This window comes from Pinus tabuliformis, chromosome 4_2, assembly GCF_031772625.1.
Source record: "Pinus tabuliformis cultivar Carrire ecotype Pingquan chromosome 4_2, CPIR1, whole genome shotgun sequence".
Classification (NCBI taxonomy): domain Eukaryota; kingdom Viridiplantae; phylum Streptophyta; class Pinopsida; order Pinales; family Pinaceae; genus Pinus; species Pinus tabuliformis.
The window spans coordinates 992,050,297-992,074,782 of record NC_142304.1 but is presented as its reverse complement, the minus strand read 5'-3'; positions in this window follow the sequence as shown (position 1 = coordinate 992,074,782).

Below are 24,486 nucleotides of genomic sequence, written 5' to 3'. Positions count from 1 at the left end.
AAAAATACTGTAAGATAAAGAATAAATAAGTTAATTACATTATAATTTTTTTGAGTTGAATTGCAAGCCGCAACCCTCGAAATTTAACAAAACATTACTTAAATCATGATCAGACTATTTACCTGCTCGCAAATAGTAAAATCTCATATTCCTTCTTAGCTCTTGTGAATATATGTAGGGATCTACGTTTTAAGGATGTCGCTTTGAAATGTTGAGCATTTTTGTAGGGCAGAAACCTCTTCTTTGACTGATGCAAGGGGTTCTCACTTATTTTCAGCTAGGGCTTTGCATTTTGGGGTTTCATCTTGATACATAAAATTCCAAGGGAGACACGGGCTTATTATCATTGTTTTTCTTGGCCGCGGGAGTTTTAAGGCTGATTTCTATTGCAAACCTTTATGCATTATAACCTTTCGTGTTGATTTTCACCATGCAGATTTTATTAATATGTTCTTTTAGTATGTAATGTTGGATTTTTTATGCTTTTTAGTACTAAAAAGTTTTTGGTTTGGGAATATTGTCGATACAGCTGGGGCATACTTAATGATGGACATGGCTATACCTGTACAATTTGTTACAACAAAAAAATGGGAGAATTCTATCTCCAATACTCATATTTGTTCATCTCCATCTAAAGATAGGTAGGATGAGTAAAAAACATTTCACAAAATCCATGCTCTAACATAGCTACTTGGCAACTATTTTACAAACTAATTATATAACAAGATACATAGATAGATCATTCCTAATTTTTCAATAAGCCTCAAAGGAAGTACCCAAACTCAACGAGCAAGGATTGTAATCCCAATGCTTTGTTCCATTTAAATTCTTGTTCTCACATTTCTTTCCCAGATTTCCTCCCTCTCATGACTAGCATAGATCTTAATGTTTGTTTAGCTACACTTGCATAAGTGAGAGTTCTAATGTCTACCTTTGTTACCCCTAGGCTGAGGGAACATCTTCCCTTAGTATCTCTAATCATTTTTCCTCCCATCGATTATTAATTTGTTGTTTTACCATTTTTCCCTTGTATTTCTTCTCAATTTTTCCATTTTCACTTTTTATTTTTATTTTTTGCACTTATCTTCTTCATGTCAATTGTCTAAGGACTTATTGTGGCTCATTTCCCACTCCTCACTCATACATTTATATTCCCATACATGAGAAATATATTTATATTCCATATGAGTAATATACATATTTCAGTCCTCGAGGGATTTCTTAGAAAACAAGGCTTATAGCCATTACAAGAAGTACTCATTATGAGTCCAACACATTGTCACATGTAGGATTTCTCCCTACCACCTATTGTAAACCTAATTGACTTTTCATGAGAAATATCTTTATATTCCATATAAGGAATATACTTGTTTTAGTTCTTGATGGATTGATTAGCAAGGCTTCAAGCCATTACAAGAAATACTCATTATGAACTTTGTTAGCCCTTTACAAAGCCTTTATTATTCAGTGAAATATTTGCCAAGATCTTACAAGATTTTATAATCCAATGAACGATTCGCCATGATTTTACAAGATAATACAATTTGGTGAGATATTTGCCAGAAAAATTATATATACATATTATATTATTGATAAAATCGCCTTCCATTTTTCCTATGTACCATGGGGATTCTCCCATTTATTACATATATAAATTAAGGGGGGGTTCTTAGAATTTTCCCTGCTCTTATACTTAGAACAACTGGATGAGACTGGCCATCTCATTGCCTTGGTCATGGAAGCACAAAAGAAATGGGTCAAATCCCATTTCAAACAGTCATTCTCCCCTCACACACTCTCTAAGGGTGATTTGGTCTTATTATACAACCAAGCTAATGATAAGCTAGGGGCAACCAAGTTTGAACCTATGTGGCATGGACCCTACATCATGAAACACATATTGTAGAAAGGAGCCTATGAGCTTATTGATTATTAAGGAAATCCTCTCGATAAGCCCCGAAACGGGCTTTACCTCAAAAAAGTACTATGCTCAGGTCATCTTGCATGGTTACTTATGTACATTTAGGTGTGATTCATTTTTGTACAACATGGTTTTGTGTGATAGTTTCCAAACAGATTTCCTGTCTACCATGCTTTTCTTGCTTTGCAGATGTCCATGACTCCCCATGTTGGTCTCACTAATGGTGCTTGTCGTAGTACCCATAACCTTTCATCTGCGGCATGGGCTATATATGAACCTAATGGTGAGTTGACTGAGCTTCAAGGTATCTGTCTAGGTCGCACAACCAACAAAATTGCTGAATACAGTGCGGTCATCGAACTATTGTCAGAAGCCATTGCTCTAGGCATCAGAGAATTGGTTATCAACCTGGATTCACATCTTGTCGTCCTTCAACTCAACGAGAAATATTCCGTCAGGAACCCTCAAATATTGAGAATGTATCTCCATATTCATTTATTGGAAAGGCATTTTGATTATATTACATATCATCATATTCCTAGACACATGAATACATTGAGATATGCATTAGCTAATTACGTGATGGATAGACATCTACGAAACATGTAAAAGATAAAACAAACCATTTGTACCATAATATAAAGGAAAATACAACACATATATATATATGGTGAGAATGTTTTATATATCACAACCCCAAAAAATAATATGTGTGTCTAAAATAACATCGGTGGCTCGCAAGCCTCATACATCCATGGCACGTAGGCCTCAAAAAATATGTAAGTGTTGGACCTAGGAACTAATCAGCATGGTGATCAGGATAGCAAGATACGTCTCGAGCAACACAAGTCAACAATCGATGGATCCGATCTGAGGCTCCCACTGTGTGTCTCCGGTACTGACGGGGAATTTCTGCTACCCAAGCATACTCCAGGATACCACAAGTTAACCCCTCAAGGTTCCTCACAATCTCCTCCTCATTGTCACACCCTTCCTAATAAGGGGTGACAACATCGATAGGGCGAGGGACGCACCTGGCTATCGAGGACATCCCATCTGGCCATTCTGGTCCAACGTCTGCATTAACAAGGGAAATTTTATAAGCACATATATACCAAAAACAATTAAAAATATCTCAAAATTAAAAATTTTATTTTTTACCTTCGTCATTGAAGTCCTCTCCATCTGGTAAGGGCATATCTGGATCTCCACGAAAATTAGTGCTGCTGTATGGCAAGTCCTCCACAACAATCTTCTTTCATTGTAGCCATGAAAAGAATGCAAGTTGATATGACATATGCTGACCCCCAGTGGTCCTAGGCATCAAACGGCTCTAGCGGGCCATCCACAGATCGCGTGGCATAAGAGGATCCACCTTAGTGAGTTGATACTGGAATAGCGGTACTCGTTCCAGGAAGAAGGTCACAAGCACCGATTTGAAGCCAAATTTTCAGATTCTCCGCCTTAGATTTGGACAGCTAGCGCTTCATGGTCATCTTCACTGCCTCTGCCCAGTTGAAGATCGTAGGAGCTATGCAGTCAATAGCATAAAGGAATTTCAGCTTGTTAGTCTCATGTTCCACCTAGGACCCCACCACTCTCTTGATAGTCAACAGAGGCACCCTTAGTGTCAAATCCCGCACACTAGAAATCTCTATCTTCCCACACTTGGATTTTAGGGCCTCGGGACAGTGTTTGGAAAGCAAGGAAGATATGCTTGCCCCAATTGGATGTTACCCATACAAGTTCATCGGATCGCCTCTATGGGACAATCTAGTGATGAAGTATATATCTGAAGTTTCCAACTCCAGCTCCTATTCACCAATGACAAAGATCTCCTAATTAATGTCCCAAAGACTAATTAGGTATCGAAGTAACTCAGGCTAGGCCCACATCCCTGGTGTAAGAAATAATTTGAGGAGCCCGCAAGCCCTCAAAGCCTCTAGGAAATTTGGGCCATTCATTACCTGGGTGTCAACATCTTCATGTTCCCATTCTTTCCAATCCACCATTTTCAGTGATTATCTCCTGCAAAAGCCATGAATTTGAGTCAATAATCATCCTTGGCACATAAAATTCATGTTTAAATGATTAGTTTTTGAGAAAATAGGGTTTTCCCCTATCCCCGATGCCAAAGCACCTGTTTTAAAAATAGTTGTTCCGATCAGCACGGATGGATTTGTTAATCACCCTCAGCTAGCACGATTCTGTGCCCAAAAATCGCACTAACCCAGGGCAAAAAATATTTTCAAAAACCTCATAAAAAATCTAAAAAAGTGGCTAAAAGCAAAAATAAAGAACATAAAAATGGATCTCAGGGCTTCAATTGTTATGAGGAACTAGCGGCTTGTCGATTGACCTCCCAGATATCCCTCAATTTGCTCCAGAACAATTAAGGAAAAAGTGAGTAAAAAGCCTTCATAGTGAAGGTAAAATGGTAAATGGTAAAAATATATTTACTTATCCCCTTTTTATTTATTTTTTCATGAAAATTTCTGGTTTTTGTAAATATTTTTACCTTTTTTGCCTCAAGGACTTGATAATACACTTTGCCTTACTTGTGCAGTGACGGGTGATGGATGTTTGACGATGATGATGAGTCACGATTCAGCGCTTTTCTCGACTCGTTAAAATCATATGAAAATATTTCCGAGTATTTTTTCCCTTTTTAACTTGTTAAAGAGAATAAAAATGGGGGGTCTGCTTTTAGCTCTTTTCCGACCCTTTAAAAGAGAAAATATGGCTGAGCCCTTTTCGTTTCAAACTTGTTAACATATGCAAAACATTGTGTGCCCAGCATAAGTTTACCCCTTTTCGGGCTAGGAGGCACTATTTATGAAAAAGGTATTGCTTGACTAAAATGGTTAAGTAGTTCTCTCAAGTATTGTTTTCTACCTTTTCAGGCTCGAGAGACATAAATGTACGAAAAGGGACCATGCGGAGTTTTGTTTTACATGTCTTTTTCAAACTCTCTAAATGTGAAAAAGATATCGAGTTACACCTTTGTCGGACTCGTTAAACTATTAAACAACATCGGATTCGTCACCATGATGAACATGAGCTTCTCCTTCCTAGGTCTCGTTAAACTTACTAGGTCATATTCGTTAGAAGGATGAACTTATAGTGCAAGCATACATTATCACCTTAAAGCTTGCGATTAAAAAATAATTGGTGTACTTGCCAAAAATGGTGGGGGGAAATTTGGAAATCTGTCAGTCATGTTGGCAGCTCACTCTTTAACATGACACTATTTGCTTCATGTCGGGTTGGGATATTCTCCTGTGTATCGTTGACCTTCTTGGGTTTGTGTTGTTTATTTTCGCCTTCCATTTGATCTTTTCCACGTCATCATGACCACCGATCCCATGGATCCAAATCTGCCAAACTTCCAGTCGTGTCGCCAATATGTTCAAGAGTTGTCCTTCTACAGTTACACTTACCTCTGATTCTCTGTATCATCCAAAATCATTTTGCATCCTCTCATATCGCATCGATTATGTGGGATTTATTATGACCCTCCTTCAACATGGTCACCTTTTGTCGAATTCAACTCATTATCTAGGAAGTTGACCGAGAGACTCCTTTCTAGTACCTTAGAGCTTGCATTCCCTAATGGCAAGTTCTTCACACTCGACAACAAGCTTACATCATTGGCTTTTGATCGAGTGATTTCATGGATGTTTTACCTCAATTCCTCTATTCAAATTTCGTGGATTGTGCTGGTAGTACCTTGAGGACCATTGTCATTATTAGTGGTTTCTCTCGCACTTGTTAACAGTTTACATCATTGACTGGTAATCAAGCGACTTTCTAGCATGTTCGACGTCAACACATCTATTCACATGCTAGGATCTGTACTTTGATCGGGTTTTGTTGGAGCGCAAGACCCTGGACTCAGATCACAAAAAGTCCAAGTTGGGAAATGATGTGACATCATTATGATGATATGCATGTCTCTTTTAGATGGCTTGCTATGATCAGGCCATGAGTTATCATATGTGATCCTTCTCATTGTTGGATGGCTATGACCATGTCGTGGTTTTGTTATGATCCCCTTTGATGGATGGCTACGCGCATACCTAGATCCATTTACATGATCATTCTCTAGATGGTTGTGTCCATGCCACGATTCATGTATCATTTGATAGATATCTCAGTCTATGTATATGTATCTGTACTTGCTTGCAGGTTTTCCGACAACAGACCGGTTCCCGGCACTAATTTATAAAGCATTTCATCCCTCACTCCAGCTTGGCCTTCACGCTTTAGGGGGCATCTGTTACATAGCATTTTGTCACTGTCCCTATACTCCCCGTTCCTTGATCCTAGAGGACCTCTACAACGAAACCCACATGCTTTGCTTTCATGAAGAAACTCCCATTGTGTTCCTCTTCATGAGCATATAAATTTCATTTTGCACCATTTCCCCTGAAACTTCTATTTTTCCCAGTTTACAAGACCAATGCTAATGGCCTTTATCTCCCCCATGCCAATGTGCAAAGATTAGCACTATCCCCCACGTCGACTGGAGTGACTGAGTTGTGTTCCAGTTGTGCCGGCCCTGTTATACAAAGTTTTCTAAATTAGGAGCCGAAGCTTCCATCTCTAGAAGCTTCGTAACAAAAGTCTGGTGAATGGTTTGGCCGGATGGGGTCGAGGATGATAGTTTGAGCTCCTTTCCCCTATAATGATGGAACTACCTCAAGGGATAAGACCTTCTCCCATGAGAGGAGGATCCATCTCCCATCCATTTTTCCTATATAAACCTCCCTTCTTCCCAAGCACAAGCTATTTAGAGCATTGATGTTAGTGTGCTTATGATATTTTGGTTTGGAGTAGAAAACAAGCTATTACTAGTTGTAGCTATCTAGTTGTGTGAGGGAGAAGTGTGATTTTTTTTGGAGTGAAGCCTAAAGGGAAGAGCTTTAAAACTATTATTGATTGAGTCCATCATGGAATGCTAGCAAAAGTGTGTGGGAACCTAGTCTTGTCAGAGGAGGACTGCAACGTCAAGACGAATGGTTGTTATCTCTCTTTGATATTAAGATATGAAAATATCAATTGATTTCCTACATGTTTTTTAATATTACATATTCATGGCTTAATTTTTCTTGACTTGTTAAGTTGGTTGAATTGCGATTTGTCTATTATCATGTTTTTTGTCTATTGTTGTTTACTTGTTTCAAGTGTTTGAAGAAGGAAGCGTGAGATAGCTGAAGCAAGCAAGAAAGGACATCATCAAGAAGGGTAACCAAACCAAGAGGTAGGCCCTCTTGATTGATTCTAACCTAAGGAAATATTCCATATAATATATTTGTTGTGGCTATACCCATTATCTAGCTAGAAGAATTTGTTTGTTTCCACACTTATAATTTTACTTCACCACAAGGTGGAGGAGGGCTTGGTAGAGGTTGCAGTCAGATTATTTGCTACAATTGTGGATAGCTAGGACACTATGCATGAGAGTGCTAGAATCCTACACACCCATCATGTCAATATTGCAGATAGTTTGACCATAATATAGAAGAATGCCCAGTGCTAATAGCTAAAATGAAATAGAAGAAAACACAGCCTGAGCAGCCTACACAAAATCTATAGATGATGAGGGTTGAGCCTTGCGAAGAAGACCAAAGCATTAACATTGTGCTAAGAAGTTGAATGACGACTGTCGCTAATAAGGGTAAATAGCCTGAAGAAGAAGGATGGGTCCGCAAAGCACCATTGAAATAATCCAACTTTGATCTTGATCGTGCTAAGGAAACATTTATGGAATCCAAGAAGAGATTCGTTGAGGCCTCCACCTCAGGAAGCTAGGACAAGATGCAAGAAATCAGTGTGCTTGCAGAGGTTGATCCCTCTATACTCACTAGGTTTTTGGAGACTTGCATAAAACTATTGCGCAACAGAAGAACTATGGAGGGCCTGCAGGAATTAATAAATAAATGTGCCAGCATGGATAATGTCCCTGATGGATGCTAGGTGATCAAAACATTTGGCAAACATAAGGCATTAACAGGGTGTGATATGAGGCTCACCGTGCAGATAGGTGATTGTGATATGCACTAGGTCATTTTGGATCTGGGGTCCGATGTGAACATATTACTGAAACAAACATGGGAAAGGATGGGCAAACCTGCATTGTAGTGGTCTCCGATTCAGATTAGGATGGTGAACCAGTAGAATATCATCCCCATGGGATGGTTATATGGAGTACCAATTGATATTGAAGGTGCGAGCACGGTAGAAAACTTTGAAGTTATAGAAATTGTTGATGACAGTAATCCCTAACCCACGCTCCTGGGAACTGACTGGGCTATTGATATGAATGGAGTCATCATTTTGAAGAAGAGGCACACTATACTGAACCAGTCCATGATTATGACAAAAGCAACAATGAATTAGATCAGATTTACAAGATAACAACATAGGACCAAGACTGGATCAATCCGACAACATATTAATGGATTGCATGGGATTGAGAGAGTTCCTGCACCTCTGATTCAGATGAAGAGTTGGATCACAGGTAGAATCGCTTGCATGAAGTATCTACATTGTGATAAAATATGATGATGAAGTCGTTGTACTTTTTTTCATTAGTGGTAAGGAAATTGCCCTATTATGTGTTGGGTGTGGAGCCTGATTATCTTCTATATTCAAAGGTATCGCTACATTGGACCCCAGTTCGAAATGGGGTGGCAATGTCACCCGTAAAATACTCGATGAAGGGGGGGTCCATAGGGGGTCCAAGGGGGTGCGGCTATGACCTTTCAGGAGCCCGCCCCCTTGGCGGGGGGTTTCGGGGGCAGCGCCCCGGAAGCTAAAAACAGATGTAAAATTGCCTTGTAAAAGTATACTAATTTCTAGTCAATCTAGGCCGTTCATTAGGTGGATGATCTAACGGTAGAAATTATGTTTAGTTTAGGGTTTTTTTCCCTAGAAGGCAACCCCTCTCTATGTATGAGGGCATTTTATTGAGTCTGTGTAATATATGTGTATTCTCCAAGTGAGAAGCAAGGGTGTGGACTGTGAGAGAAAACAGAGGATATTACAGCGGATCTGCTATAGGTTGTGTCTCTTCATTTGCTAGATAATAGAAAGGAAGGACTGGCTGTTTTGGGGTGGAAATAACCCAAACTGGGTGAACCACGTATATCTGTGTCTCTCTTATTTTATGCGTTTTCTGTGTTTATGTCTCTGCAATATTTTATGTGTTCCATTGCTCCGTAATATATAATTTTCTAACAACTGGTATTAGAGCCAAAGGCCTATTTGTCTGATAAACTCGCAGGAAAGAAGGGTTCCTCATTTGAGTGGGAGCAATGGCAGAAGATGGTAAGTTTAGGGTCAAGAAATTTAATGGCCAAAACTTGTTGCTATGGAAGATGCAGATGGAATAGTATCTGTATGAAGAATATCTGTACATACCATTTGGCAGAAAAACAGAGATGTCGACGGGAATGACAGATAAAGAATGGAAACTCCTCAATAGAAATGCACTCGGAACAATACGATTGTGCCTCATAGCGTTGGTCACCTTCAACATTTCAAAGGAAACAATGACAGAGGGTTTGATTAAGGCATTGGAGAAACTATATGAAAAAACCTCAGCCTCAAACAATGCATTTCTTATGAAACGGTTATTTAATATGAAGATGTCGAAAGGTGGATCTGTTGCAGACCATTTGAACGATTTTAATACTATTACAAGTCAGTTATGTTCTGTAGGGGTAAACTTTGATGATGATGTTAGAGCTCTATTATTCTTGTGCTCATTACCAGAAAGTTGGAATGGTTCATCAATGGCCATTAGTTACTCTGTTTCTAGATCTAGTACTTTAAAGTTTGATGATGTTGTCGGTGCTATCCTTAGCGAGGAAATGCGATGGAAAAGCTCCTGTGAGACATCGGGTAATGCTTTAAGTGCAGAGTCTAGGGGAAGAAAAATGGAAAGAGGAAATAGCTCAGTATATTGCAGTAAATCAAGGAAAGGTAGATCCAAGTCTATATTGGGGATAGTGTGCTGGAAATGCGGAAAGAAAGGACACCTAAAGAAAGACTGTAGATCTTGGAAGGGAAAAGAAGGAGATGAACAACAAGAAAACAATAATGAAGCAAATGTGACAGTTGAGGTGTTACAAGATGCTTAGATTCTTTCTTTCGAAAATATTACTGATTCCTGGGTGGTAGATTCAAGGGCCTCATTCCATGCCACACTTGATAAGAAATACTTTCATGACTATGTTCAAGGAGATTTTGGACAACTTTGCTTGGGTGATGATAAACCCTATAAAATTGTTGGAATGGGTAAGGTTCCTGTAAAACAGCAGAATGGAAACCAATGGCTACTAAAGGAGGTAAGACATGTTCCAGATCTAAAGAAAAATCTGATTTCAACTGGGCAGTTAGGCGGTGAAGGTTGTGTGACAGCTTTCACAGATAAAGCTTGGAAGGTTACCAAAGGAGCCCTGATAATAGCAAAAGGCGAAAAGGTTGGTACATTGTATTTATGCAATGGTATTTCTAACTCTATTAATGTTTTAACTTCCAAAGGAGTAGATGAGGAATTATGGCATCATAGGCTTGGACACATGAGTGAAAAGGGGATGAAGGTTCTTCACTCAAGGAATTTGTTACCGGGTTTGAAGAATGTTGATTTGGACTTCTATGAGAATTGCACTTATGGAAAACAGAAGAAAGTAAGATTTCTTAGAGTTAGGAAAGAAAAGAAGAGCGAAAAATTAGAGCTTGTGCATATAGATGTATGGGGACCTGCTTAGGTATCATCTCTCGGTGGCTCTCATTATTATGCTACTTTTATTGATGATGCAACTAGAAAAAATTGGATTTATTGTATTAAAAATAAATCTGATGTATTTGATACTTTCAAGAAATGGAAAGCTTTGGTTGAGATTGAGACAGGAAAGAAATTAAAGTGTCTCAGATCAGACAATGGAGGTGAATATTGCAGCAAAGAGTTTGATAGGTACTGTTCAGAGCATGGAATTCATAGAGAGAAGACAGTTCCAAGAACACCACAAGAAAATGGTGTGTTAGAAAGGATGAACAGAACAATCATGGAGCGTGCAAGGTGCATGAGATTGCATATATGATTGCCTTTACAATTTTGGGCAGATGCTGTAGATACTGTTGTTTATATAATAAACAGAGGGCCTTCAAGTTCCTTGGATGGTGGTGTTCCAGAGGAAGCATGGACAGGTAAAAAGGTAAACTACTCTTTTTTAAAGCCTTTTGGTTGTGAGGCCTTTGTCCATATTGATAAAGAAAATAGAACAAAGCTTGAGGCAAAGTCAAAGAAATGTACCTTTATTGGATATGGTGTTAGTGATTTTGGTTATTGCTTATATGATTACGAAAATCACAAAATCATTAGGAGCAGAGATGTAATATTCAATGAAAAGTTCTTGTATAAGAATCAGTTGTAGGAAAAGAAACAGGAAAAAGAAAACAAGGAATACACAGTTCTTGATGAAATCACTAAAAAAGTAAAGGTGCCTGAAAATAATAATAATCAACAACCACAAAAACAACAACCACCACAACAGCAACAGGCACCCCAAATACCTGAAAGTTGTGTTAGAAGATCTACCAGGATAAGTAGACCCCCTGAACGATACTCTCCTTCATTATATTATTTATTGTTGACTGATTCTAGTGAACCTGAATGTTATGAAGAAGCAATGCAGGTTGAAAGCAAGAAGAAGTGGGAGGTAGCCATGGAAGAAGAGATGGACTCCTTAATGCATAACCAGACTTGGGACTTAGTCAGGTTGCCTGTAGGAAAAACTACATTGAAGAATAAATGGGTTTATAGGCTGAAGGAAGAAGATGGAGGAAAACAGAGGTACAAGCTAGACTTGTGGTGAAGGGGTTTACACAAAAGAAAGGTATTGGTTTTGATGAAATATTTTCTCCTGTTGTTAAAATGACTTCAATCAGAACTATTTTAAGTCTAGTAGCAGTTGAAGATTTGCATCTTGAGCAGTTAGATGTAAAGACAACCTTTCTCCATGGGGATTTGGAGGAAGAGATATATATGCGGTAGCCACAAGGATATGAAGTGAAAGATAAGGAGAAACTAGTGTGCAGGTTGAGGAAGAGCTTGTATGCCTTAAAACAGGCTCCAAGGAAGTGGTATCGAAAATTTGACAAGTTTATGTCTGAACAAGGTTATACTAGATGTCACTCTAATCATTGTGTTTATCTGAAAAAGAAAAAAGATGGCAGCGATATTATATTGTTATTGTATGTAGATGACATGCTTGTTGCAGGTTCTAACATGCAGGAAATAAATTTGCTAAAAAGAAAATTGGCAAATTCATTTGCAATGAAGGATTTGGGAGCTGGAAAACAAATCCTTGGTATGAGAATAACTAGAGATAGGAAAAATTGTAAATTAACATTGTCTTAGAATATGTACATACAAAAGGTTTTGAAAAGATTTAATATGCACAATGCAAAACCGGTTAATACACCTTTTGCTAGCCATTTCAAACTTAGTAAGGAAATGTGCCCAAAGACCCAAGAAGACATGGATTATATGTCTAAAGTTCCATATGCATAAGCAGTTGGAAGCTTAATGTATGCAATGGTCTACACAAGGCCTGATATTACACATGCAGTGGGAGTTGTAAGTAGGTACATGAACAATCCAAGAAAGGAACATTGGATGGCAATGAAATGGATTCTTAGATATTTGAAAGGTACCACAAATCAAGCATTATGCTTTGGTGGTTCAAACATTTCTCTATAGGGATATGTTGATGCAGATATGGCAGGTGACATAGATAACAGGAGGAGCACTACAGGATATGTATTTACTGTTGGTGGAACAACGGTCAGTTGGGTTTCAAAAATCCAAAGTGTTGTTGCACTTTCAACAACAGAAGCAGAATATGTTGCTGCTACAGAAGCTAGTAAAGAAATGATTTGGTTACAAAGGTTTATGGGTGACTTGGGTAAGAAGAATGATATGGGCATGTTATACAGTGATAGCCAAAGTGACATTCATCTTGCAAAGAACTCATCATTTCATTCCAAGACTAAACACATATAGCTCAAGTACCATTTCATATGATCAGTGTTGGAAGATGGAGAGTTGAAGCTGGAAAGGATACACACTAGCCAGAATCTTGCAGATATGCTAACAAAAGTTGTAACCAGGGAGAAACTGAGAATATGCGCAGTTTCAATTGGTCTTCAAGGATGATGACGAAGATGAGAAATAGCCAGGTCCAAAGAGGAGTCATTGTCGAGGAAATGAAGCAGCGGTGGAGTTGCTATAATCAGTCTCCAAGTGGGAGATTGTTGGGTGTGGAGCCTGATTATCGTCTATATTGAAAGGTATCGCCACATTGGACCCGAGTTCGAAATGGGGCGGCAATTCCACCCATAAAATATTCATTGCAGGGGGGGTTCAGGGGGGTGGCTGCGACCTTTGGGGAGCCCCCCCCTTGGCAGGGGGTTTCGAGGGCTGTGCCCCCGAAGCTAAAAACAGATGTAAAATTGCCTTGTAAAAGTATAGTAATTTCTAGTCAATATGGGCCATTCATTAGGCAGATGATCTGACGGTAGAACTTATGTTTAGTTTAGGGATTTTTGCCCTAGAAGGAAACCCCTCTCTATGTATGAGGGCATTTTATTGAGTCTGTGTAATATATGTGTATTCTCCAAGCGAGAAGCAGGGGTGTGAGACTGTGAGAGAAAATAGAGGATATTACAGAGCGGATCTATTGTAGGTTGTGTCTCTTCATTTTGTTGGATAATAGAAAGGAAGGATTGGTTGTTCGGGGTGGGCATAGCCCAAACTAGGTGAGCCATGGATATCTGTGTCTCTCCTCTTTTATGCATTTTCTGTGTTTATATCTCTGCAATATTTTATGTGTTCCATTGCTCTGTAATATATAATTTTCTAACATTATGATGGTTTAAGTAACATAGATATGTTTTTGGATGAATTTGAGCATGAAGTCCCTGAGGATCACCACTTCCAAGAATTATAGTTGGCATTGCACGCTATGCCTACACGATGGTGGGGAACACATAAGGATAGTTTTTTCTGGATGGTGGGATTACCGAAGAATGATGAGGTATGGTTTGGGGGTGCTAACATTAGAATGAATGACAAATATTCTAGAAGGGACGCTCTGAATGATCACCTAGCAAAATGGACTAAAGCATGGGGAATAGAACCACCGCCGGAATGGGTACACATATTTTTTCATACTTTGGATACAATTCCCATGAACTGGTGTCTCAAAATAGAGCTCTGCCATGGCACTGCGGAATGGGATGTATTGAAGGAAGGGTTCTTATTGACCTTTAACTTTGAAGACGGCTTCACAAGCATTGATGAAGCGCTACAAGAGATTAAGGGGGTAATCTTTAGAACACCGAAGGAACCTATTGTAGTAGCTACAACCACCCTCAAAAAAATTTCCTTAGCCTCGTTTTGGAGCCTCCCTGCCAACCTTTCACAACACCTTCTCTTGCTTCATTAAGTACACAAGCTTCATTGTTTTCTTGCACAAAGGGAACCTGTCAATCACAACTTGATGCATTCCTCTCACAGGCTATTTACCCGAACTTGGTCCAGCTGTAGGTTGATTAGCTTCCCTAAGAAATTACATACCTATAGAGGGAAACCAGCCTTCCCTCCAGAAATTATGCAATCTTGTCTGGTAGCCTTTTGGGCTCCATAATTGCACAATTCTGCCAATCAACACTCCCAGTGAAAATTGTGCAATTCTCCCCAACAGGGCTTCTCAGCCTAGAATTTATGCAAATATGGGCAGCAGTCAGTTGCTCTACCTAGAAATTGAACAAATCTCCTGGGCAGCTAGGCCAACTCCTAGCCATAAATGCACATTTTTCTCCAGCAGTTGAGCAACTTCATGCATGAGCAGTTTGGTTGACCAGTTCCACCTAGGACCAAGGAAACTTGACTTGTATGCATAGCTTGCTTTTCCCAAAATGGTAAAAGGCAACGTGCAAAAGGAATCCCATGATTTAGGGAGCTATTTTTAGCAACTGGAGGTTACATGCAAAGTTGTTTTAGAAACTTTCCTCCAACTGTCACTTTTTCCTAGATTTGTGGCATTTGTGTCACAAGCCCAAACTTATTTATTCAATGCATTAGAGCTCATTCTTTCACAAAGATCTTGGAGCTCTAACATCCCATAGCACATCCAAGACTCTTTAACACATCCGGCTCAACTATTCAGGAGTAAGTGGCCTCAACTCGTCTTTTTAGCATTTCTATTGCTTTTTGTGTATTCTGTTGTGTGAGTGTTGTTTTCTTGATTTCTTTGAATGCTTGTTGTCATTTACATGTATAGTAGATTGTCCTAGCTTTTTTTCATTTTTCATTGCTATCTCACTGTTGTCACATGCATGAAACTATTTTGCATGAATGTTCGCCAAATCGGCGAATCGCTTCACCCACATGCATTTTGATCTGTTTGCTTAATCTTTCATTCATTTTTGCATGCAATGTCAATCACTTTTTCTTTCACTTAGTGTCATCGTGCATTCACTGTCTTATTTGCTTTTAGTTTACCATTGGTGAGTCGGGCCAACCTCGGCTCAGACTTTGCATTCACTGGGACAACATTACACAATCTGGGGAAGGAAGGCTATGTGTTCCTCTCCATAAATGCACATTTCTACCTAGCACTGTCCTCCAAGACTATTTTTCACATTTCTAAGGGACAATGACGACTGGCCCAAAAAATTGCGCAATGCAGTCCCTGAGCCTGTAGTCACTCCCAACTAGAATTGTGCATTATGTAATCTCAGTAGGTAGGAGCCAGTATGGATTCGACATCGTGCAAGTCCAATAGGCAGTCTTACCTCCCAGAAAACCCAAACTTCCTTTTGCGCAGTTCTGGTAGCCAGTCACCCAGTCTCCCAGAAGAAATTATGTAATCTTGCCCATCAGTTTCCCAAGTATGTGTTGTGTCAATCCCCGAATTTTCTTTGTTTTTAGCTAGCATATTTCTTACCATGCACTTTTCTTGTCTCTAGATCTTTTAGGTATTCATCCATCTCAATGGCTTCCAAGAGAAAAGGATCACAAGACACTGATGGAAATGCAACTGGAGTAGCGTTTGAGCAAGTGTCCTCTAGTCTGTCGATCTATGAAGATACAAAGTTGTATCTAGACAAGGACATCAAACTGAAGAGAAAAGAGGTCAATGAAACATTTACAGGAACTTTCGGGGAAGGCCTAAGAGGCCTTCAGCTGTACTTGATCATTCACAAGTCCAACTTGTACTGGATTGCATGTAGATATCCTACATTCCCTTGTGTGGACATGATACACTAGATCGTCTCTCACACTGATCCCGAGATGATGACCTTGAGAAGTGTCAGTGGGATGAAGCTTGTGAACTTTTGGGCACGCTATTATGATTAGATGTATTAGATGTCAGAGCCCGTGACGGTCATGAAGACTCCATTCAGCTTACCCAATAGCAGTGCTAACTCTAGAGACATTCTAAAGAATTGGGTAAAGGAGCCAGCTAGACTCAGGTTGACACCCAACCAGATCTACAAGACAAAGCTACTAACAGTGGCATGCCAATACTTGGTCATATTTGCATGTTGACTGTATGGCCAAGCAAGCACGGAAACCTTCCCACAGAGTTGGATGGTTGCACTGGACCAATTGGATAAAGAAGGAAAACCATGTAACTGGTTCAGCATACTAGCTCATCAGCTAAAGGAACAAGTAATGAAGGCTCAACAGTCACCCGGAGGTATGCATGTAGATATTTACATGTTTGCCTACATCTTAGATGCAGCCTATGCTCGATAGGATCTCCCAGGTTTGGAGTGGGCATGGTCACTGACAAAGACTATTGTGAACATGTATTTCAAGTTGTTGTTCGAATGTAACTTCAAATGAGTAATCACACGGATGTCCGATCATTTTGTCACCCCAGTGTACAATATTAAATTCGAACAACATCCACCCTACATGTCAAAGGAAGTAATGGAGACACTGATAGGCATTACTGATTGGTATGCCTCACTGTCTGACACCTTCATCCAAATGTTCAGTGCGGAGAAGCCCCCGCATGTTCTTCCAAAGTTTTCCTTGGACGTACATGTCATGCAAGAAGTAGCATATCACAGCTCGTTAAGATTGACAGCTAGACTGCATCGAAAGAAGAAGGCACCTTGGCCCGCTCATCCATTGTGGATTGGGTTATATGAGATCCGGAGTATCAAGCAAGAGGATGTCGAAGCATAAGTGATGAAGAATTACCCATTTGACCTCTGGAGATACAATCCACGTGACCCACATTGCATTGTGAAATATCACTGCATGTGAGTTCAGTGATCTTTTACAATCCACAGGGCATGTCATTGGCCCGAGGAGGACCCATGGAGATATTGCTATAGTTTCTCCAGACCCAATGAACCGGTTGGCTTTGCTATGGAGTGGTTATCGAAGCAACGTGAAGCAACATCACAAAGAGCACCAGCAGCAGCAATAGTAGCAGTGGCAGTAGAGGCAAGCATACTAGTGCACGACAAAGGTAAGAGGAAGATTTTTGATCATATGGAGGAGGAGAAAAGCTACAAGTTTTGATTAGATCCACTTGTAGAGAAAGTAGCTATGGCTATAGAGGTAAAGAGGCAACAACGTGAAAAGAGAATCACGCAAAGGCAGAGGGATAAGAAGAGAGTGGAAGAAGAAGAGAAGGAGTTTCATGAGCTGAGGGAGCAACTCCGAAAGTAACAAGAGTTGCGCAAACAAGAGAGGGAAGTACCTCAGCAGTAGATATAGCAGGGGGCGCAACATGTGAAAATAGATGAAGCAACATCCATACAAGTAGTTGATTCATCTGAACAGCTGGCATCAAGCGAACATCATGAACCATCACAGGGGCAAGACTTCACTCATGAGATAGAACAAGCACTTCAACAGTTGGATGCAGACATGGAGCAGTAGGATTTGGAATAGGACACTAACCTCATGCCTCACCACAAACAGGTTGACTCACCCGCATTAATGCATCCATATGATGAGCAAGTCTTGAATGACCAAGGAGGCACTGAGATCCTTGGTGATCAACCAAAAGAAGAACTACACAAGATATCGTTCAATGAATCCCAACATAGGGTTGTACAGTCTCATAGAGTGTCAACTCTAGAGGATCATCTATCTCCTGCACAAGTTGAGGAATGAGTGATCGTGACTGATGTGCACAAACATCCAACTGCCTTGGCCACTACAACCAGAGTGTATGATAAAGCCACCAACTCAAGTGTTCACTTGCTAATAGCTGAGAATGAGCGAATGGAAAAGGAACTACAAAAAGTCAAGAAAGGAGGAGACTTGGTGATAATGTTCGCCTGAGCTGAGCTAAAGAAGGAAATACTAGATGAAGTATTTTCCCTTGACACAGTTATGCGAGCATTGTACTCCAAGTTTGGTACCATGCACAAGGCATTCCTCCATCTCAAAAGATGGCAGCAATGATGTGCTAGAATAGCATGTATCTTGATGAACTTGCATGCTTTTGTTGATTGCATGCAAACATGGATGATGAAGTATAAGGGAGCCCCACTTCACTTGCCTAATATGATGAGGGCCAATGTGGTCAAGCTGAAGGCACGTATTTGGAGTCAAATCCAGAATTATGAAGAGATCTCGTAGTTCAGCCCTAGCATATAGGCCTCCCATGCACGAGTATTCAAGGGTATGGATGTTGTGGTGTGCACACATGTGATCCCATCACTTGGGGTTCTCACCTAGGCAAAGACAAAGAAACAGGTCCAACTAGAGCTTGACGCATACTTCGACAAGTTGATGTGCATTGCCACCAGCCCAAACTTGCCCATAAGTGCAGACATCATGCACAAGTATGTAGCTGGTTCGGCCACACAGAAGACAATGATTTGCATGCTTTCAGATGAGTTGGATAGAGGAGCCCAAGTAGTGTAGCCATATGCTATGGAGGCAAGGGTCAGGTTTCAGATGGATGTCACCGTGGAACACACGGACACCATCAAGGACTACAGATCTTGGCATCAATATGTTACTATTGATCAGCATGAGGATGTTGAGGAGTTGGACTTCCATGGTTGTCTAAGTCAGAGTGATGCCTAGCATGGCTTGCTGAATCCATTGTGTTCACATGGGTACATGTGCATTGTAATGTTAAGTCATGTCAACTGTAAGTCAAGTGTCAATAGTGAATGTAACAGTCATATAGTAGGTGAAGAGTCATGAGGGTAGTTGAACGGTCACAAAGGGGAATGTCAAGGGCCACCCCACCCTTTGCTATAAATAGTCCCTCATAACTCATTGTAGGATTTTGGTCAGCCAAGTGTTATAGCACCATTTACCACTCTTGGTGGATATGATGCTCTGATTATGGCCTAGGGCAACCCTTCCTTCGAGACTTGGTCCAAAATCTAAAAAACAATGTTTTATTCCCTATACACTACTTTTCCCTGTGATAAAAGCATGTACACGTAGGTCAGCATATATCCAACCCGCATACATATGTTAAAACACTTAAAAAAAATAAATTTCCTTATTTTCGGGCGAATTTCACGGATTTTACCTGTTACCTCCTATTGCCCATGGCCCAACTATTTCCCAACTGAAAAAACTAATCTGGAGAGGTATAAATAAACCTCCATGGGAAAGCCTTAAGAGAGAAAGGATGAGATATTGATACCATAGTGAGATTACCCCTGATCAAGTATAAAGAATCCATCTACCTCCTGCACTCCCCAAAGCTTTAGGAAACCCTTGTTTCCTTAATTATAGATATCCCCCATCTTGCTTTAGATATCCTTGTGTTGGTGACGGAGGAAGATTGCTGAAGGCCGGGAAAGGATGAATCCGGAGGACGGTTCCACTTGGAGTCAGAGAAGGACTCAGGTAAAATTTCTCCACCTTATCTATAACTTACTTTAATAAAAAGGAATGTTGTTATGTTTCCAACAATAAATGTGTGTATGCATCAAAGTTATGTTGTAATTCATTCATGAATCTTATATTGATATAATTATTCATTCATTTATATGATTTAAAGTTAACATCATGTATATCATTTATGTTTCTACTATCATGTATGTTCCATTTGAATAATTTTCAGGTTTCAAGAACATTGGGAGAAGCAGAGGGTTTGCACCCTGTAGGATCTACCCAAATGAAGGACATCGAGTAATGTCACTCCTACACGATTTAGTAGAATAAGGACTTTTGATGATTGTTTGAGCATTTCTTGTTGAAGTTCGCCCCCTACTCTGTTGGGATTCTCAACCCAAATCCCTAGGGTGATTTCACCCATAACAGAATTGATGACTCCACTGCGGATAACATTATTGTTATTATTGGTTTGAGTTGTTTGTTCTCAATCAGGGTTCACTTTCTTGATTTATTGCTTTTACAGTATTGTTTGGTCCATTAGTGCCCAGGCATCAAGTGTGATCTTCTTGATCAGACCTTGATTTTTGTTTTTCCTTATAAATATTTGTATATGATTTTACTTTGTTTACAGTGGCATATACACGCATGTTTTTGTAAAGCAAACTCATCTATACGCAAGTTTCCCGTATTAGAAATGTGTGTGCACATTTTTTTGTTCTTACATAGTCGCATATGCAATTTTTTGGATGATTTTTTCAAATCTTTCTGCCCAGTTAGGTTTGTAGCTTGATGATTTCTATTTTTGTATGGTCATCTGTTGTCTGGAAAATCTGTTTTCCTGCAAGCTTTCATTTTCAAAAATCTGCTTCTCACTGAAAAGATTTGGCCTAAGTTTGCTTCTTAAGAAAGTTTGTCATTTGTAGCTTGGTATTCAAGGCTTCATTTTGAAGTTCTTGGTTTTTCTGGTATTCCAGAACAGGAAATAGTTTTCAATTTCCTTATTAGCCCGGATTTCAAGTTCTCTTGCTTTGCTTTCCCTTTTTTGGTGGCCTTATTTCTTTTCTTTCTTTTTGAGAGTCTTTTTTACAAGTTTGAAAGTATTTATTTCTTGGCCTTTTGGTCAGTTTGTCGAATTTTTTTGCTGCTATTTGGGTTAGTTTGTACAGGTTGTAGTCTTTCTTTTCAAGTTTCGTTCATTTTCAAGTTTATAACTTGCAAGATTGAAAGATTCCTTGTGCTTATTTATTGATATTTTGAGTTTTAGTAGTACTCTTGTGACTTCAAAAGTTGTTTTTTCCCCTTAAAATAAAAAGCTCAAAAAACATTGCTTTTGTTTTCCTTTTTCCAAGCTCTTTGTTTATGGTTTCTTTTTTTTTGTTGTTGAGAAGTGAATTGTGATCTTTTGCAATTTGTTTTTCTTACTTTGGAGAGATTTGTTTTTCATTTTTTGGCCCTCTTCATTTTCAAGTTGGCTTATTGTCTCTATAAAGAAACACATTTTTTCTTCTTGTACGGCCATCCATGCACTATCATTATAGTTTGCATTAAGATATTTTGCATTACAGACATTTTAGTCTTTTTGTTAGCTTTTGGGTGTGTGGAGTGTGTTTTCTAGAAGAAGAAAAAGTTGCTTGTACAATTTTATTCATAGAACTCTAGAAATCCCTTTTCATTGAAGAAAATAATTGCATTGGCATGTATCTAAGTTTCTATTGGTTTCTGTTGCGTCAAAAAATCATTAGTTTCACTCTCATTTTTACCCATGACTTAAAGAACAACCTTATAAAATCAAGAAATTAATAAAATGAACTAGAACTTGTTTTGTTTTCATTAAACAAACACCAACAAGTTTAGGTTCATTAGGGCCTAGGATTAGGTGAGTGGAGAGTTAACTCTCCAAGGCCGCTCAAATTACAAAACTTATAAGCTGAATAAAGAGCGAAACCCAATATCGTTAGAAAGACTAGGAAAGCTCCATGATTGGGAGTTAAGCACGAGGGATAGTGAAGAGAAGGAAGAGAGATACCCCCTCTCCTACTTGTTGGATCCTGCCTCACGACTGTTTTGCCTAGAGTTTGATACGAGTTGGTATCCATAGTGGCCTTTCCTAGGGATCACATAGGTGGTTGCGGAGGGGAATCTCATGGCACCTGAGGCTGACGTTGCATCATGTTCAACAATACTTCTGGAGGGTACCCTTGCAAAGCTTGGGTGCTTGCACCGACAAAGGTTGTTGTCTGGAGGTCAGCGTAAATACTTTTGATACCTTTGCTGGTAGGCCTAGGCCATCATTATCCTAGACTATCTTCAGAAGGTCCCTTACTTTTCTTTCTTGTATTTTTGTGTCTGGTCCTCATCAACCGAAGCAAAAATACTTGGAAGTTGCTTGATTGGTTGTATCTTTAGGGATTTTATAGTTGAGTGCTCTTTTCTCTTTGTATATAGTTCGCTTTAGGTATTTTTGTCTTGTCACTTTTGGACATTATATTCTGAGTGACTGACCTACCACTCCACCAACCTTGAAAGTCTTTTGATATTTCTTTTGAAAGTTGTGGAGTTTCCTCCTCAAGGGCAAAGGAATTGATTGTGCATATATCTTCCTTGGAAATTCATTTGTACATTCCCATAAGGGAAGGATCTATGAATAAGTTAGGTATGGCCCATATTCCTATGGAAACCAACCAAGGTACCCTCCCAAAAGGGGATCCTTGTGCTTTTCCTTTCTTTGGAAACGTTGGTATCCCCTTGTTGGCCACTCTGAATATTCCTAGATTGAATGTTGGAATACCATTTTGGCTGTGGTCCACTCTGAATATTCCAGATGTTCTTGAAGCTTCTCAGATGAATACTTTATTTCAAGGACATGAAATGGTTTGTCCATCTTCTTTCAGAGAGAAATCTAGTATTTCTCTTTCTCCTCCCTCTTGTAATAAGAGATCTAAAAAGAGAAAAAAGAGGAATATGAAGAAGAAGAATAGTTCTATCCAATCATCTCCAACCACTGCTAGTCATGTTGGAGATGAGCCTTCATTTGCTGCTAGTCATGTTGGGGGCATAAGTCTAGTCACTACAAGTCATACTAGCCATGCATCATCATCCTCTGCTAGTCATGTTGGAGATGAGATTTCAGTCGTTGCCATTCATGCTGGTGGCATAATTCTAGTGATTGTAAGTCATACTAGCAAAGAATCATTAACCTCTGCGAGTCATGTTAAGGAATTTCCACTAATCACTTCTAGTCATGTTGGTAGAATGGATGTTGATCAGAAACCTAAGCATAGAAGTCTTAAACCTAAGTTCCCTTGTAAGATATGAAAGGGAGACCATATTACTCATTTTTTCCCTAGTATTCCAAAGGTACAAAGGATATGGTCTAATTCTAAAATTTCTTCTACTCTTGAATCTGATATGGTTTCTCAACGGTCTCATCAACCATTGGTTGATAACGTGGTTGCGCTAGTCCAATCTCTGGTTGATTACACTCCTCTTTTGGGGGGTGAAGTACCTAACAACAGAGTATGTTTGATTTCTAGTACAGAGTCTTATGGTATAGGGGGCATTCTGGTTTCTTCGAATTTTCCCCCTCCAAGTTCTAGGAGTGTCTCCTTTAATTGGGATAGTCTTGTCAAGCCTTGCCCTCCTTCCACTTCACATTTCCAAATAAAGGTTAGAGTTAATTCCACAAATGTCTATCGATGTATGGTGGATGAACGATCCTCTGCAAGTATTATATCCTCCTTAACTTGGAAAGATTTGGGTTCTCCAATGTTGTTGATAGCTAAGAGTTAGTTGTTAGCTTCTGATAGAAGACCTGGTGAATCTATGGGTGTTCTTCCTCAATTGCCTATTACTTTAGGTGGGAAGACTATTTTTATCGATATAATGGTGGTTTATTGCCCTTTAGACTTTAATATGCTACTTGGGTGTGATTATGTATATGTTATGAATGTTGTGGTGTCTTCACTCTTTCGAGTGATGTGTTTTCCTCATAAATGGAATATTGTCACTATTGATCAGCTTGCATCTAATAATCACCACCCTAATTCAAATTTACTGCAGAATACCCCTTGGTTTGTTCCAAGTTTTCAAGTAGACTCTACCCCACCACATGTGAATTATGTGGCATTGAATCCTAAATGTTCAGTTGCTTCTAAGAAGGATCCGTTGAGTTATTATTTTCCTTCTTGGGACTTAGTCCTAGCAGTTGATCGAGTGATTTCTCCTATGGGGACATGGGACCCCTTAACTCCCTCTTTTGATCCTTTTAGTTCTCATGATTTCTTGTAGTTTGATTTGCCTTCACATGATGAACTTTTTGAAGCCATGAGTTTTGACTACCAAAGGATTCCTTGGCCTAAGCCCTGAAGAACTATTATGCGTAAGCTGCAAGGCTGCGTGGTTCCCTGTACCATATTCTACATATAAGGTACAAATTTTTTATTTTTGTATTCTAAACAGAAGATTTTATATGAAGTTTATATGTGGGATGTATTAACTTCTTGTCTAATGTTCCCATTTATGTCTACAAAACTTGGAAGATTTCTCCTCTGGACATTTGTATGGTTGATCCGCTCTAACAGGTATCGGTTCTTGAAACTGGCATATAGGTTAGGTTTTTCACCTACATTATGCATTTATCAGTTTCCTTTCC